The sequence below is a fragment of the Trachurus trachurus genome, assembly GCF_905171665.1.
Source record: "Trachurus trachurus genome assembly, chromosome: 24".
Taxonomy (NCBI): domain Eukaryota; kingdom Metazoa; phylum Chordata; class Actinopteri; order Carangiformes; family Carangidae; genus Trachurus; species Trachurus trachurus.
Genome location: NC_139910.1, coordinates 1,418,278 through 1,434,900, shown reverse-complemented (window position 1 = coordinate 1,434,900; position 16,623 = coordinate 1,418,278).

Sequence of the window (16,623 nt, the reverse complement as noted above, 5' to 3'; positions counted from 1 at the left end):
TTCAAACTGCCTCTGCACCAATAGGGTAGCGCTACGACCAATCAGAGCAAAGAGCAGGATGACGTCGGTAGATTAAACTTTTCCCGTATCCCGTCGGCAAAACACCAAATACATCCTTCTTCTAAATGAACGACTTCAAGTGCAGTTTCTTGCTCAACTTTTAAAGAAAATGACAAGTTTAATTCTTTCAAAGTTGATGCCAACGCCGATTCAAACGATTCCTTTGCCAAAGCCATCTTATATTGTATGTCGTCATGGCATTAAGCCGCCCAACGACTCTCTAAACAGATAGAGCGCTGTGATTGGTCAACACAAACGGTGTTCGAGACTCAAAAAGTTCCTATGGCTCGTTTCTAGACCTACGGAGCAGATAGATCTGCTGCCACTAGGGGGCAGAGAGATTTATAGGCTACAAAGTAGATTTATTTTACTGAAAAACAAAAGAAAACAAAAGAAAAATTCCAAGGCACTCTCTTAACTCTAAAATGCCTTTATTGAATTATGGCATGGTGAAATGACAATTAAAAACTCCAACGCGTTTATCCAATGACAAGTGGGTGTGGTCGCCAGTCCATTAAAGGGACATACCCAGAGCCCAGGCCTCAACTAAGCTGAATGAAAGAATGAAAGAAACGCGTCGGAGTTTTTAATTGTCATTTCGACCATGCCATAATTCAATAAAGTATTTTAGAGTTAAGAGAGTTCCTTGGAATTTTTCTTTTGTCTTCCTACATCCTCCATCCCGTTCCAAAGAGCAGAGCACCTCTATTTTAAACAACGAGTCCACGAAGCGCTTCTTGGTTTGAACAGATTTATTTGACTATTTTATATACATGAGGTTGTCATTAATGTTGTTGTTGTTTCCAGTTGTGTTGCTGCTCCAGATGTTGAAGCTCTAACACACATCAGGCTGAGAGAGAGAGAGAGAGAGAGAGAGAGAGAGAGAGAGAGAGAGAGAGAGAGAGAGAGGTTGAGTCAGTGTCGAACGACCAACAGATCATTTCCTCTCATGTTTGGACTTCTGAAGACCCCCCCCCTTCACACACACTCCGCCTGAGGACAGACACACACACACACACACACACACTGCTTCAAAGCAGCTCCAGAGGCAACACACTGTGCATGTGTGTGTGTGTGTGTGTGTGTGTGTGTTCGTTCCTGCTTCTGTGCTAGAAATGAGACTTTTCCTGTGAGCTCATGCAGATGAGGCTGTGATCCTGCATTAAGTGTGTGTGTGTATGTGTATATCTCTATGTGTATGTGTGTGTGTACTAGGGCCCGACCGATTTATCGGCGAGCCGATTAAATCGGCCGATTATAGCCTGTTTGAAACTAATCGGTAATCGGCCAAAACTCTGCGATTGTCGCCGATATTTTCAGGAATAAAATGCAGGGAATAAAACTTGGTTTTACTTTGAAAAGATTCCCCCGCACCGGCGCCGACCTCATGACAAACTCCATCCACTACCACCTCAGTCACAGCACACAGCAGAGTGACTGATCTGTCTCAAAACCAGTGTTGCCACTGGCTTTCTGTTTCCCTTTTTTTTTTTTTTTTTTACCGCGGTTGGGTTGTGAATTAATTAATTAATTAATTAATGCTCGTCTCCGGCCGTGTTGGGTCCGAGATTCAACAAGCCGGTCGGGGTCGGGTTTTACCGTTACATACCGGCACGGCAGTATGCTCATTTATCAACAATAAACACAGTAGATGAGGGAGGGAGTGACTGAGCTGAGGCTGTGTGACGGGTGGGGCGGGGGTCCGCGGCGTGGAGCGGTGCGGGACTCTGACTGCAGCGGGGACTATCATGTCTCTGCTCCGTGACACTGCTGTGAGACTGACCGCCGGTGAGCGCTGTGACACGGTGCCGGGCACGGCAGCAACCGCTGGTCGCTTTAGATTGAAAAGAGAGAGAGAGAGGGAGAGAGAGAGAGAGGGAGAGAGAGACGCCGTGCCGTGTAAAAAAAACAACAACAAAAAAGTATCACGTGTCATGACTTCCTGTATTTGGCCCTTCAAAATAAAAGCCCATATTGATTTTGACTTAATTTTGACAAGACAGGGCTTCAAATGTTTTTTTTTTTCCATGCAACCAATCGACCAATGAAATTTTAGTCGGCTAATGATTTTTTGGTCGACCAGGCAGCCCTAATTTATATATTATATAATATATATAGATATATTATTATAGTAATACAATTTTAAAACTTAATTAAAAAAATAATAATAATCGGCCGATTAATCGATTATCGGGTTTTTTTCCCCCTAATAATCGTAATCGGCATCGGCCCCAAAAAATCCATATCGGTCGGGCCCTAGTGTGTACGTGCGCATGTGCGTGCATGTGTGCTCTTGTACAGGAAGTGGTGGTGCCAGGTAAACAGGAGTGTGTGTGTGTGTGTGTGTGTGTCTGTGTGTGTGTGTGTTAATCCTCAGAGAAACGGGAACTCAGCATTAACATGAGAACAGAGCTGAGAAAAGTAACACACACACACACACACACACACACACACTCATCATTAACATGAACCTGCTCATTAATGATGTGACCACAGAGTCATTAGACCAATCAGGACGCAGCAGAACCACGAGACCTGTCGTCCTCCAGTCGCACCTGAGCTCACACACTGTGTCATTGTGTGTGTGTGTGTGTGTGTGTGTGTGTGTGTGTGTGTGTGTGTGTGTGTGTGTGTGTGTGTGTGTGTGATCACAGTGAACCTGCTGACTGAGCCGCTACAGAAAACTGTAGGATTAAGTTGGCGAGTCTGATTCTGGCAACGGGAATTAGCTGAGGTGTGTAACTGTGTGTGTGTCTGTGTGTGTGTGTGTGTGTGTGTCCTGACTTGAAAATGATGCGTGCACACACACACACACACAGACACACACACACACAGACACACTCTGCTGAGCTGCTGGATGAAGACAGCGTCTCCTTTTGTTGTAGTTTCGTATCCAGGTCGGCTGACAGTGAACGCATCACCAGATTAACTTCCTCCTCCCACAGCTGATAACCACGACGACGACCACGACAACGACGACGGGTCTGAAGATGAACACAAAGTGTCTCTGTTCACATCTCCACACGTTTTCTCCCTCTCACACACACAAACTCTTCTTTTCTTTTTTATATATTTTGTGGATTTATTTCAGTTACATCATCTTCAAATGAAACAATTAAGCTCCGCCCCCCGGCCGCCTGAAACGTCCACACCTTGACCTTATGACCCCGCCCCCCTCCTCACCTGAAGGCAACGTGCATCAGTGGTTTTACATGAATTTACCTCTAAAACAACTCTGTGTGGTAACGTTGTGTTATTATCTCATAGCGTGGTGAATGTGCAGCTCACAACTTGTCCACCAGAGCGTTGTGGAGTTGTTGGATTGTGTATTTGATGAGTTTGATGATGAGGGGAAACCAAGAAATCCCATAATGAGCCTCCGTAGCGTAGCTCTGAGCAGCTCACGGCTCTGCTCCGCCGTTCTAAAAACAGCTTGCACCGACAATTAAAGGTAACGAACCTACTGCTATGACTATAGGGATTATGGCAATGGGCCAATTTGACAAAATGTTGAACTAGCCCTTTAAACACTTCATCACATCTATGGAGAAACGTGTGTGTGTGTGTGTGTGTGTGTGTGTGTGTGTGTGTGTGTGTGTGTGTGTGTGTGTGTGTGTGTGTGTGTGTGTGTGTGTGTGTGTGTGTGTGTGTGTGTGTGTGTGTGTGGATCAATACAGCTCTGTTGACACGCTGCAGCTCTCCAACATGGCCGCCGCCGCACCGGGTCGAACAGAACCTGATTATCTTCAGAGGTGTCGCCGCCACGGCAACGATCACATAATGAATTTCCACGGCGACGCAGAACAAGGACCTGATGCTGCGGCTGTTAGCTCGCTCTACACACACACACACACACACACACACACACACACACACACACACACACACACAGATCTGAGAACAGCTGCTCATCCAGGTCAACTAGAAACTAGAGCTGCAACAATAACTAGAAAATTTCCTCCGGGGGGGGCTACTGCCGGGCACCATCTCTGTCAACATGGGAATCAAACCCACGATCTTAAGGTCAAGACAGAGCTGATCAGACACATGATCATCTTTCTATAAGCACTGATATGGAGGAGCTGTGTGTGTGTGTGTGTGTGTGTGTGTGTGTGTGTGTGTGTGTGTGTGTGTGTGTGTGTGTGTGTGTGTGTGTGTGTGTGTGTGTGTGTGTGTGTGTGTGTGTAATCACATGAAGTTACCTGTGTGTGTTGGTGTGTGTGGCTCCAGCTGGATTGTTTATAAACATTTAAACGAGCGCCAGGTGGATTGTTTATGAAGTTAACGAGCTCTGGCCTGAGAATCACAGAGGTTACCACGGCAACTTGAGATTCAAGATTCAAAGAGTTTATTGCCATGTCAACAAGTAAAATCAAGTTGATAGGAATGTGTCTTGGTTTTTGCTCTCACAGAAAAACAATACAGTACTCCCACCACATACACCACCATAAATAATACACACAATGCCGTACAGTGCAATGTACGGGGAGGACGATACCCAGCAGCGTCACATTCAGCATAAGTGCCAGTGCGAGGAGAAAGTGCAAAGTAATTAGTGCAAATTCAAATGTATGATGGCTGTGAGGTAGGTGCTGTCTCTAAAACGAGATGTTCTACATTTGATACTTCTATATCTCCTGCCTGATGGGAGGGGATTAAAGAGGTAGTGTGCTGGGTGAGAGTGGTCTGCTATCATTTTATTGGCCTTTCTGATGAGTCTAGTTGAGTAAAGTGATGTAAGTGAGGGAAGTCTACTGTAACCGATGATCTTGGAAGCTCGGCGCACTACCTACCCTCTCTAGCCGGGTTTTATCCTGTGTGGTTGTGTGACCGTACCAGACCAGCATGGAGAAGGTGAGTATGCTTTCAATGGTAGACCTATAGAAGTGGGTCATAGCTGGTCGACTAAAGGCCTTTGCACACTGAGTCCGTTTTTGTCGTCCGAAATTGCCGCACGTCAAAAAATAAATTCGACCTCATGTTGTGTCAATCATGTTTACACACGGAGTCCGAAACTTTCGTCCGTCATAAAAGTTTTCGGAACAGGTTCGATTTAATGCGTTTTTCGCATCCGTGAAAAGCCTTTTGACCAATCACATCAGAGTTTCGAGGCTGGATCACCGCTGAGTGTGTGTCTGTGTGTATGTGTGTGTGCGTGCGTGCGCCAGCCGCTGCACCGCTGGCTGAGTGTGTGTCTGTGTGTGTGTGCGCCAGCCGCTGTTCAGGATCATGGAAATTGTCCGTCTTCTGTTTACTGTGTGAGCTAATAATCAATATCTATCCAACTGGACCTCTGACATCCTAAAATAAACAGTTGAAGTGATCATGATAGTTCCGCTGCTCATTAACAAGCAGCAGATCCCCTCGCTACTGCGTCCTCTCAGGATGGACACTTTTTCTCTTTAATTTCTCTACAAGTGAGAGAACCACAAGTGCGTCATTGCGTGACGATTTTTGCCTCCCTCTCCGAAATTTCGAACACAAAATAAAAACGCATGCGAATAAAACGCAACGGACTCAGTGTGCAAGGAGCCTGCGCGTTACGTTTTTTGTCGGATGACGGATACGAAAAACGCATGCGAAAAAAACGGACTCGGTGTGCAAAGACCTTAACCCTAAATTTCTTGAGCTGCCACAGGAAGTAGAGTCGCTGGTGGCACTGACACTTGAGGTAGTTGCCAATGACGATAGGGGCCCCCCAGGCTGAGACAGACAGAAACGTGGAGAAAAAGAGCGATTTTCTGCCTCTGCACTGGTCTCACATTTAGGCTTACTGTGACAAAACGGTAACTTCTATCAGAACAAAACACAGATCACATTGCTCTAAGGACTTACTGAAAAATGTGGTACGATTTGGTGTTTCTACAGTAAATATTTTGGCGACGCTGGCAGTTTTAAAACAGCGGTCCGTTCTGCTTCTCTCAGAAAATATTTGTATTGGAGTCAATGAGGAGCAGAGACAGACGTGGCCGCATTTAGAGGCTCAGAGTTTAAATTCTGTAAGTCTCTCTGATATTTTGAGCAGATGATGAGTGACAGAACAAGTTTGTCTACGAATTTGGAAAAAATTATGTGTGTAGAGTGTAAATTGTGTCCAGGAGGAGTGTGGAAAGAGAAAAAATCGGGAATTTTTTTGGGGTCTCTCCCTCTCTAACCGATGATGTCACGCACTCTGACACGAACATTCCGTGCAATACACACCCATTATAATCTCATAATTTCTCCAAAAATGATCATGCTCATTGATCAGGGATTGATCAAAGACTATATGACCTATCAAAACGTGGAATAATACACCAATACACAAGACTTGTGTCTACTGTTTAAAGTTTAAATGAAGTCTCTAGGTGAAAGTATGCCTGAGCAGTAGACGTTTGTTAAACTCCAATGATTGGTCTTTTTCGCTCTTTTTTTCGCCCGTCCCATTGACTTCAATGCAAAATTTTGCGCAGTTTTTCGCGACTTATGTAACGAAAAATTCGCACACCGATCCCAATCAAACCGCACTTTTTGATATATAATTTTGAGTTGTAGGACTAGTAGCGAATCGAAAATCGTCCGGAAGATGAAGAAAGAAAATAATAAGTAGGAAAAACTCCACACAATAACAGTAGTGCCCGGGGCTTTGCACCAGCGGCCAGTGCCCCGTGGCCCTAATTAAATTAATTGTCAACTATTCTGATAATCTAATAATCAGTTTGAGTCGTTTTTAAAGGAAAAAAAGTCCAAATTCTCTGATTCCAGCTTCTTAAATGTGAATATTTCTGGTTTCTTTCTTCCTTTATGACAATAAACTGAGTCTCTCTTTGGTTTGTGGACAAAACAAGACATTAGAGGACGATGTCGTCTGGTGGTTTAGGAAACACTGATTGATGTTTTTCAACATTTTATGTTTATTTTAAATAATCGATATGGTTAAAACAGCTCCATGTGAAGTTCTGCAGGAATAAGATCAAGGCTCTAGTCTGGGACTTGTTCTGGACTCACATCACACTGACTGATGAACCTACAGCTTGATACCTTTCCCTGAGTCTATCCAACATGTTGTATGTATAGTATATGCTCTCCAGCTATGTAAATGCATCAATATGTCCCTATACATCACTTACATTGTACTTTTATTTTATTTTGTTCTTGTTTTGCTACAGTATGCCACTACATGCAATGTGCATAAGATGTCTCACAATGTAAAATGTTCTACTGTCAAACACCAGAGATAAAAGAAATAAAAACTTGAATTACAAAAAAAAAGTAACAGCAACACAACGACAACACAACAACTCTCTCCTGCTAATTGATGGTCATGAAGTTTACAGCCGCTGATCCCAGTGAGAGGTCAGTGAACTCATCATGGAGACACTTTGACACATACACACACACACACACACACACACATCCAGTAGGATAGAGGTGTTGTTGTCTGTTTTTAACATTTTTTCACATTTTATTGACCAAACAACTAATTGATTAATCGTTTAAATGATCAACACATGAGTCAATGATGAAGATAATGGTTAGTTGCAGCTCTGAGGTCAAGTCTGCATCGTTACACTACTACAACAACACAACAACTCTCTCCTGCTAATTGATGGTCATGAAGTTTACAGCCGCTGATCCCAGTGAGAGGTCAGTGAACTCATCACGGAGACACTTTGACTCACACACACACACACACACACACACCTGAGAACAGCTGCACATCCAGGTCAACTAGAAACTAGAGCTGCAACAATTAACCGATTACTCGAACAATAATTGATTATTTAAAAAAAAAAAAGTCCAGATTCTCTGATTTCAGCTTCTTCAATGTGAATATTTCTGGTTTCTTTGTTCCTTAATGACAATAAACTGAGTCTCTCTTTGGTTTGTGGACAAAACAAGACGGTTTGAGAAACACTGATTGACATTTTTTCACGTTATTTTTCATTATTGCAGCTCTGAGGTCAAGTCTGCATCGTTACACTGCAACAACAACACAACAACGCAACAACTCTCTCCTGCTAATTGATGGTCGTGAAGTTTTCAGCCGCTGATCCCAGTGAGAGGTCAGTGAACTCATCACGGAGACACTTTGACACACACACACACAGCACATACAGTAGATGTGTTGTTGGTACTTTACCTGGTTGCTGGCAGCCTCCTCTCCTCCTCCTCCTCCAGCCCCCCCTGCTCCTGCCCCGGCCCCTCCAGCCCCCCCAGCCCCTCCAGCCCCGCCCCTCCGGCCCAGCAGCAGCAGGTAAAGCAGCGCCCCGGTCCAGACCAGGACCAGCAGCGCCGCGGCCGCCGTCCCCCTCCGGCAGCAGCGCTTCATGATGCGGCGCCGCGCGGCAGCAGCAGCAGCAGCAGCAGCACGCGCTGTCAGAGCTCCATGTCCGGGCGGCGCGAGCCTCCACCGGCAGCACGCGCCAAGCCAACAACCTGCTCCAACTCACACCGACCGACACACACACTCACTGAGACACACACTCAGACTCACTGAGACACACACACACTCTCTCTCTCTCTGTCCGCTCTCTCTCTCTACTCACTGAGGCTCGCGCGCTGCTCTGACACGCCTGACAGCCGGGTGCGCGTGCGTGAGTTCGTAACGCACCGAGTGAGTGTGTGTGTTTATGAATGTGAATGTGTGTGAGAGTGTTTCGCTGAGGGAGTCCAGGACCCTCCTGAAGAGAGAGAGAGAGAGAGAGAGAGAGAGAGAGAGAGAGAGAGAGAGAGAGAGAGAGAGAGAGAGAGAGAGCAGCTCCACCTGGCGACACACAACAACTACACAACTACTCCTGTAAAGTACAACACAACACAACACGACACAACACAACACAAGAGAAGAGAAGAGAAGAGAAGAGAAATAGAACACAATGAAATAGAATAATATAAAACGGAACAGGATCAAATTGAATTGAATTGAAGCCTTTATTGTCATTATACATCAGTACAACGAAATGATGTTGTTACTCCACTTGGTACAATCAATAAATAGATCAAATAAAACAGAATAAAACAAATGGAACAGAACAGAAACTAACAGAATAGAATGGAATAGAGTAAAACAGAATAGAATAGAATAGAATAGAATAGAGTAAAACAGAATAGAGTAAAACAGAATAGAATAGAGTAAAACAGAATGTAATTGAAAAGAATGGAATAGAATAGGATAGAATAGAACAGAATAGAATAGAACAGAATAGAATAGGATAGAATAGAATAGTGTAAAACAGAACAGAAACTAAGCAGAAGTGTTATTGATAATGACTCGGGTTCAGTCTGTCCTGTGTTCAACATGTGTTGATCTGTAAAGTCGAACCAAACTGAACCAAAGTGTTTGTGTGGATCAGTTAGAGAGAGAGAGAGAGAGAGGAGAGGAAAGAAGAGAGGAAAGAAGAGAGGAGAGATAAAGGAGAGTTTGTGTGACAGAGGAAGTGAAGAGTTAAAACCGTCTCACTGTTCAATAAAACATGAGCAACAAACATGAAGATCTGGTCTGGTCTGATCTGATCCTCCTAATGAGACATGAACCCCGGAGAGAGAGATGGAGGGAGGGAGATGGAGAGAGAGAGAGATGGAGAGACAGAGAGAGATGGAGAGACAGAGAGATGGAGAGAGAGAGAGCTCCAGCTCCCTGTGCTCTGTGTCACAGCGCCACCTGCTGCTGCAGCTCAGCAACTACAACACAACTATTATATACACTCACTGGAGGATAGATAGATAGATAGATAGATAGATAGATAGATAGATAGATAGATAGATAGATAGATAGATAGATAGATAGATAGATAGATAGATAGAATGATAGATAGATATAACGATAGATAGATAGATAGATAGATAGATAGATAGATAGATAGATAGATAGATAGATAGATAGAATGATAGATAGATATAACGATAGATAGATAGATAGATAGATAGATAGATAGATAGATAGATAGAATGATAGATGGATGGATGGATGGATGGATGGATGGATGGATGGATGGATGGATAGATAGATAGATAGATAGATAGATAGATAGATAGATAGATAGATAGATAGATAGATAGATAGATAGATAGATAGATATAACGATAGATAGATAGATAGATAGATATAACGATAGATAGATAGATAGATAGATAGATAGATAGATAGATAGATAGATAGATAGATAGATAGAATGATAGATAGATATAACGATAGATAGATAGATAGATAGATAGATAGATAGATAGATAGATAGATAGATAGATAGATAGATAGATAGATAGATAGATAGATATAACGATAGATAGATAGATGGATGGATGGATGGATGGATGGATGGATGGATGGATGGATGGATGGATGGATGGATAGATAGATAGATAGATAGATAGATAGATAGATAGATAGATAGATAGATAGATAGATAGATAGATAGATAGATAGATAGATAGATAGATCTGTGTGTGTTTATAATGGGAGTCAATGGGACCAAATCAGAGCTAATGCTAATCTCCTATTCTATAGCTATACTCACAATAGAGGAGATCGTGGTGTTTTTAACGTGTTTATTTCATGCAATGACCCTTTAAACTGAGCGATATAGCCTACTGGAAGTTAAAACATCTAATAAGAGCAGATTGTACACGTCTGGTCCCAGAAGGTGTTATAGGGTTAAAAGTCAAGCTGTGAAAAGCCTTTTAACACACACATAAAAAAAACATTGACCTCTAAAGTGTCTTATCTCTTATGAAGTAAAAGTCTGAATTATAAATCTCCTGCACAGTAGCTGACACAACTCTTTAGAAAGTGTGTCAGGGCTCCAGATATCTGAGACAGTGCAAGTTCATTTTTCATCTATTGCTCGTGTTCAACTGGTAAATTTGTCCCTTTTTTGTGAAAAGTATTGAAACCCCTAGATTATCTGTTTGCACTCCTAATATCTTTAAAGCAGATATCAGCTTCACGGCCGTTTCGGCTAATGCTGCGTTCAAGGCAGGCTTTTGAAACCGTAAGTTACAGCTTCAAGTCACAACTACGACTTGGTAGCGTTCCAGGTAACCCGTAGCTCGTGTTTTTACCATCCTGTTGTCTGTGAAAGTTCCCTATAACGGCCACTCGTAACTTCCGACCCGTGAACTCGTACCAGATCGAACTGGTATGACTTCACAGGAAGGAAAAACACAAAGTACGAGTTTCTTTGAACGCACCATGAGTTAGCAGCCCCCGCCCTTGTCAGGCATCAATTGGTCCTCGTGCTACGTCACCACATTCACGCGCATCCCCTGGCTGCACACACAGCCCTTCATGCCGTTCTCTCTCCTCATTGGATAACACTTGTATCCCACAAGGAAAATTTTCTCCTCGGGTTACAGCAGAGCAGAGTGACGGAGAGCAGGCCCGGCTCTAGCCATTTTGGTGCCCTAGGCGAGATTACTCCCAGGCGCCCCCCCCCCCCAACAATGATCAATAATGATTATAATGATAACGTAGCAGTGTATCTATATGTCCCCTCTGACCCCGAGATACACAACTTGCACAACAATCAGTAAAATGTCATTAAGTAAATCCTGGGTAAAGACATGAAAAAAATTAGTCTACAGTCATGAGAATAACCTGTTGTGATGCTTGAAATGGGTATACGAAAGTCTTAGCTTCACAAAAGCAATGGAATATACTGTATGAATAAAAGCTAATAGATACGTGTGGAAAACACGTTAAAATGAAATTTTGTGAAATTGCTTTTTGAGCATAAATGTTATCTGTCATTCTATTTTCACCAAATGTCTCAAATGTAAAATAAAAGAAGCTAAATATTGACTTAACATTACATTTCAAACTTCATGAGATGTGTGTAGCCCTAAATGAGAAATTAGCTTTTTTTCTCCAAACAAAATATCAACTAAACAGACAAAAAACACAACATTTACAATATTTAACCTATATAATGTACCCTATATATGTCACTGTGGTGCTGTTTGAGAGGTAAAAAAAAAAAATGGTTTGAGAGCTCAGCAGGTCTGGAGCTGGAGCTGTGGCCCTGCTGTCTGAGCAGGCTGAAGTCTCAACTCTCTCTTCTTTTTTCAATATCTTCCTCATCAAATGAGTCAGAACTTTCAGCCTCTGAAGCACCTTCATCCTCCTCACTGCTTCTCTCTCTCTCCTATCGATTCTGCGGATTCGAAGCGTTTCACAGCTGTTCTTTTGATTGACAGGTCGTCAAGGGCGGCGTAAAATGACCGAAATATAAACAAAAACATATCGAGACGGTCGCGCAAACGAGCCGGCATTTGTGCCGACTTTGAGGATTAATGCAACCAAGTATCCACACATATAATTAAAAATGTGGCGTTTCTAACAAGAAAACGGCTTGAAAGCATTCCCACTGCAGACAGGTACCTCTGCTGTGTGTGTGACTGCGGGGAGAGCGGAGGGCAGTACCAATGGGCATGTGGGGGAGAGAGGGGGGGGGGGGCGACTTAGTAAGTAATGTTGTAACATATTATATTATTACTTTTTAATAGGTATTGCTTTGCATTTAAATTAACGTGGGGTTATTTTTTGTATTAAGAAATAATAGTACCTAAAAATAGTGAAAGTTACACTTTTTTTTCTTTCCCATTTGTGGCGCTGGCGCCCCCCTGGATGGACGGCGCCCTTAGCATTTGCCTATACGGCCTATGCCACGGGCCGGCCCTGACGGAGAGACTCGTGTTTAGGCTGAAATACTTCATGTAAGTGATTGCTGACGGAAAATAGGACTATTTAGGACTTATATTAACAAAAACATTCCACTGATATCTGCTTTTTTAAGTTAGTGGCCACTGTGCTCCCGGCAGAGACTTCAGACTTGACTTGGACTCGTGTTTTGGGACTCGTCGTGAACAATCATTATTTTCTTCCAATTATTTTGCCGTTATAAAACACACACATGCTGCTACAGCTGCAGCGCCACATCCTCAGCTGAAGGTCAGATCTTCACATATTGAACTGTTTTTATACAAAGTGGTAACCAAACACCAGGCTGAAGACAGAGGAGCAGCAGAACTCCTCTGACATATAATCAATACTCATCTTTGTTCAGGGGCCAAATAAGGTGCAATTTTGGCCTATAAATAATGACAACTATAAACCTTTCCCTTTGTTTTAGTGCAAATAAGCTAATTATTAAGATGTTTTACATTAAACAAACTATCCTTATATAAAACATATCAACACACTTCCTGTTTCCTGTTTCAGCGTCCGACCTCAGAAACATCAGTCAAAACGCTCAGCGGCCACTTACCTGCAAACTGTGGAGCCAACTACTTAGCTTAACTTTTTACCACTTTTTTCTGGAATTTTTCAACTTTTTTTTTAATTTAATTTAATTTAATTTATTAATTTTACCCCTTTTTGTAGAATATTTAAACTTTTTTCTAGGATTTAAATTTTTTTTTTTTTTTTTTTTTAGATTTTGACCTTTTTTGGGATTTTTTGTAGAAATTTAAAACTTTTTTTTTGAGATTTTGATTTTTTTCTTTATAAATTGTACTACTTGTTATAGAATTCTTTCTAAAAATGTCACTTTTTTCTTAAAAAATTGTAACATTTTTTTTTCTTTTTTAGAAATCTTAGGTTATCACTTTTTTCCAGAAATTTCTTTACAATATTTTCAAAAATTCACGTCATTGGCCCTAATCTGAATGTACTCTGACTAAAAAAAGTAACGTTCTTCAGTCTCGGAACAAATATTTGTTTATTTCTGGTGTTTGCTTCAAAACTGTTTCCGTAATTTGTGTCAATTCAGGGTTCATGGATGTAAAAAAGTTTGAGAACAAACACACAAACTATCATTTTATAAAACATATTATGAACAACTTGACAGACCATAGTCAGATGGTTTTGTTACTGCGTATACCTGCGTTATCACACCACAGCTACTCCTTCACCTGTTTCCATGGCAACATCACGACACACTTCCTGTTTCCTGTTTCACCGTCCGACCTCAGAAACATCCGTCAACTCGCTCAGCGGCCACTTACCTGCAAACTGTGGAGCCAACTATGTAACTTAGACCGGTGGTTCTCAAAGTCACAGGGTCCTTCACAGGGTTCAAGGGGGTCCCCAACTTTTTATTGAAATTTTACCACTTTTTTCTGGAATTTTTCAACTTTTTTTTTTTTTGATTTTTTTTCTTTATTAATTTTACCCCTTTTGTAGAATTTTTCAACTTTTTTGTTTATTTTAAGATTTTTTTTCTTTATTAATTTTACCACTTTTGTAGAATTTTTCAACTTTTTTCTATTATTGTTTTTGATAAATTTTACCACTTTTTTCTGTAATTTTCAAACTTTTTTTTGAGAATTTTTACCACTTATTGTAGAATTTTTTTTAACTCATCACTTTTTTCTTAAAATTTTTTAACTTTTTATTTTTTTTAATTTTAGAAATCTTAGGTTATCACTGTTTTCCAGAAATTTCTCTACAATATTTACAAAAATTCACGTCATTGGCCCTAATTTGACACTGACGTTCTTCAGTCTCGGAACAAATATTTGTGTATTTCTGGTGTTTGCTTCATAATTTTGTCCGTAGTTTGTGTCAATTCACGGGTCATGGATGTAAAAACGTTTGAGAACCACCACCTTGGATCATCGTGTCATACAGTCAGACTGACCCGTCGTCATATAACACATCAAACACATTCATATATATTATGTTTTAATATCAAAGTGGGTTCAACAGGTGGAGGTGAAGACCGGCCATCAGCGTGTCGGTCTGCTCCTGCTTTATTTTCACTTCCAAACAAAAAGTTAATGTGAGAAAAAAAAGAAAAACACACATGTTAAAACACACACACGCACGCACACACTACACGCGCTCACACACACACACACACACACACACACACACACAGACACAAACATCCTCTAATCCAGTTTATTTTCCTCAGCAGAAAAATGGAACACGATAAAATTAAAGGAGAAAATAGGACAGAATTATGTTCTTGCTTTTTTTTTCTTCTCTTTTTTATACATTTAACTAAATATGCCACTCTATGCTAGGGTGTAAGTAACTCAAACTGATATAAGGTTAAATAATTTGTTTCTTTAAAAAGGTACAGAAAGATATTCCATTTCTTCCATTTCTCATTAGCACTCAAAAAACAAAAAAAAACAAAAAAATAAGGAACAAGTTTTTCAAATATTCAAATATCAAAATAAGAACCAGCCGTGACGTTTTCTCCAGACTCCCTTTATCCTTCGCTGTGTTCTCATTGGAGGAGAGGGCAGAGGGGGCGGGGCTTGATGACAGAGGGGGCGGGGCCAAGGAGAAGAGAGGAAACGATAAGTCGGGGCATGAGGATTAGCATAGTTTAAGTGGTGGTGTGGTGTATGTGTGTGGTTATACGGGCGCTGTCCGCCGCCGTCAACGCTTTTAACGTCACTTTGCAAAACTAGAAGAAATTTAAAGGCACAGTTCAACATTTTAGTCAGATCCTCCTCTCACTATAATCCCTCTATAGTCACAGCAGCAGGTTCATCATTACCTTTAATTATCGATGCATGTTGTTTTGAGATTGGCGTGCGGTATTTCCACGTTTCCCTCATCAAACTCATCAAATACACAATCCAACAACTCCACAACGCTCTGGTGGACAAGTTGTGAGCTGCACATTCACCACGCTATGAGATAATAACACAACGTTACCACACAGAGTTGTTTTAGAGGGAAATACAGAGACTGTTGATGAAAAACTGTCCCTGAAGGCAACGTGCATCAGCTAATTTTGCATGAATTTCCCTCTAAAACAACTCTGTGTGGTAACGTTGTGTTATTATCTCATAGCGTGGTGAATGTGCAGCTCACAACTTGTCCACCAGAGCGTTGTGGAGTTGTTGGATTGTGTATTTGATGAGTTTGATGATGAGGGAAACCAAGAAATCCCATAATGAGCCTCCGTAGCGTAGCTCTGAGCAGCTCACGGCTCTGCTCCGCCGTTCTAAAAACAGCTTGCACCGACAATTAAAGGTAACGAACCTACTGCTATGACTATAGGGATTAATATAGCAATGGGCCAAAAATGTTGAACTATCCCTTTGCACCCGGGTCCTTGATTATTGATAATAAACCAACAAAACAAAACGTCCAATTCTGCAAAGTGACGAGTTGATTCTGGTCGAACAGCCCCGAGAAAAAGAGGAGGAGGAGGTGTGTAACTGAGCAGTCCATGATGACAGAACACACACACACAGACACACACACACGAGAGGAAACAACTCCACACGAGGCGTTCGCTGTCCGTTGGAATCTGTGGCGTCACACGTCCAAGATGAATCAGAAGAGTCAAAGAGCTGTTAAAGGGACCAGAGTCATGATGAACAAACACCTGTTGTTGCTGTTGCTGTTGTTGTGGCGGCGAATAGAAAAAACATCAGTCGTCAGGGCAACGACCACAGTACCAGAGGGAGGAGGGGGAGTAAAGGGGGAGGAGGAGGAGGAGGAGGAGGAGGTGCTACACAGAGGAGGAGTTGGTCGACTCGTCGTCCTTTTTATTAGTTATTAGTGTGGTTTTTTTCTGTTTGTCGAGCAGAGGCAGGGATCGGCTGTATTGTCCTCCACGC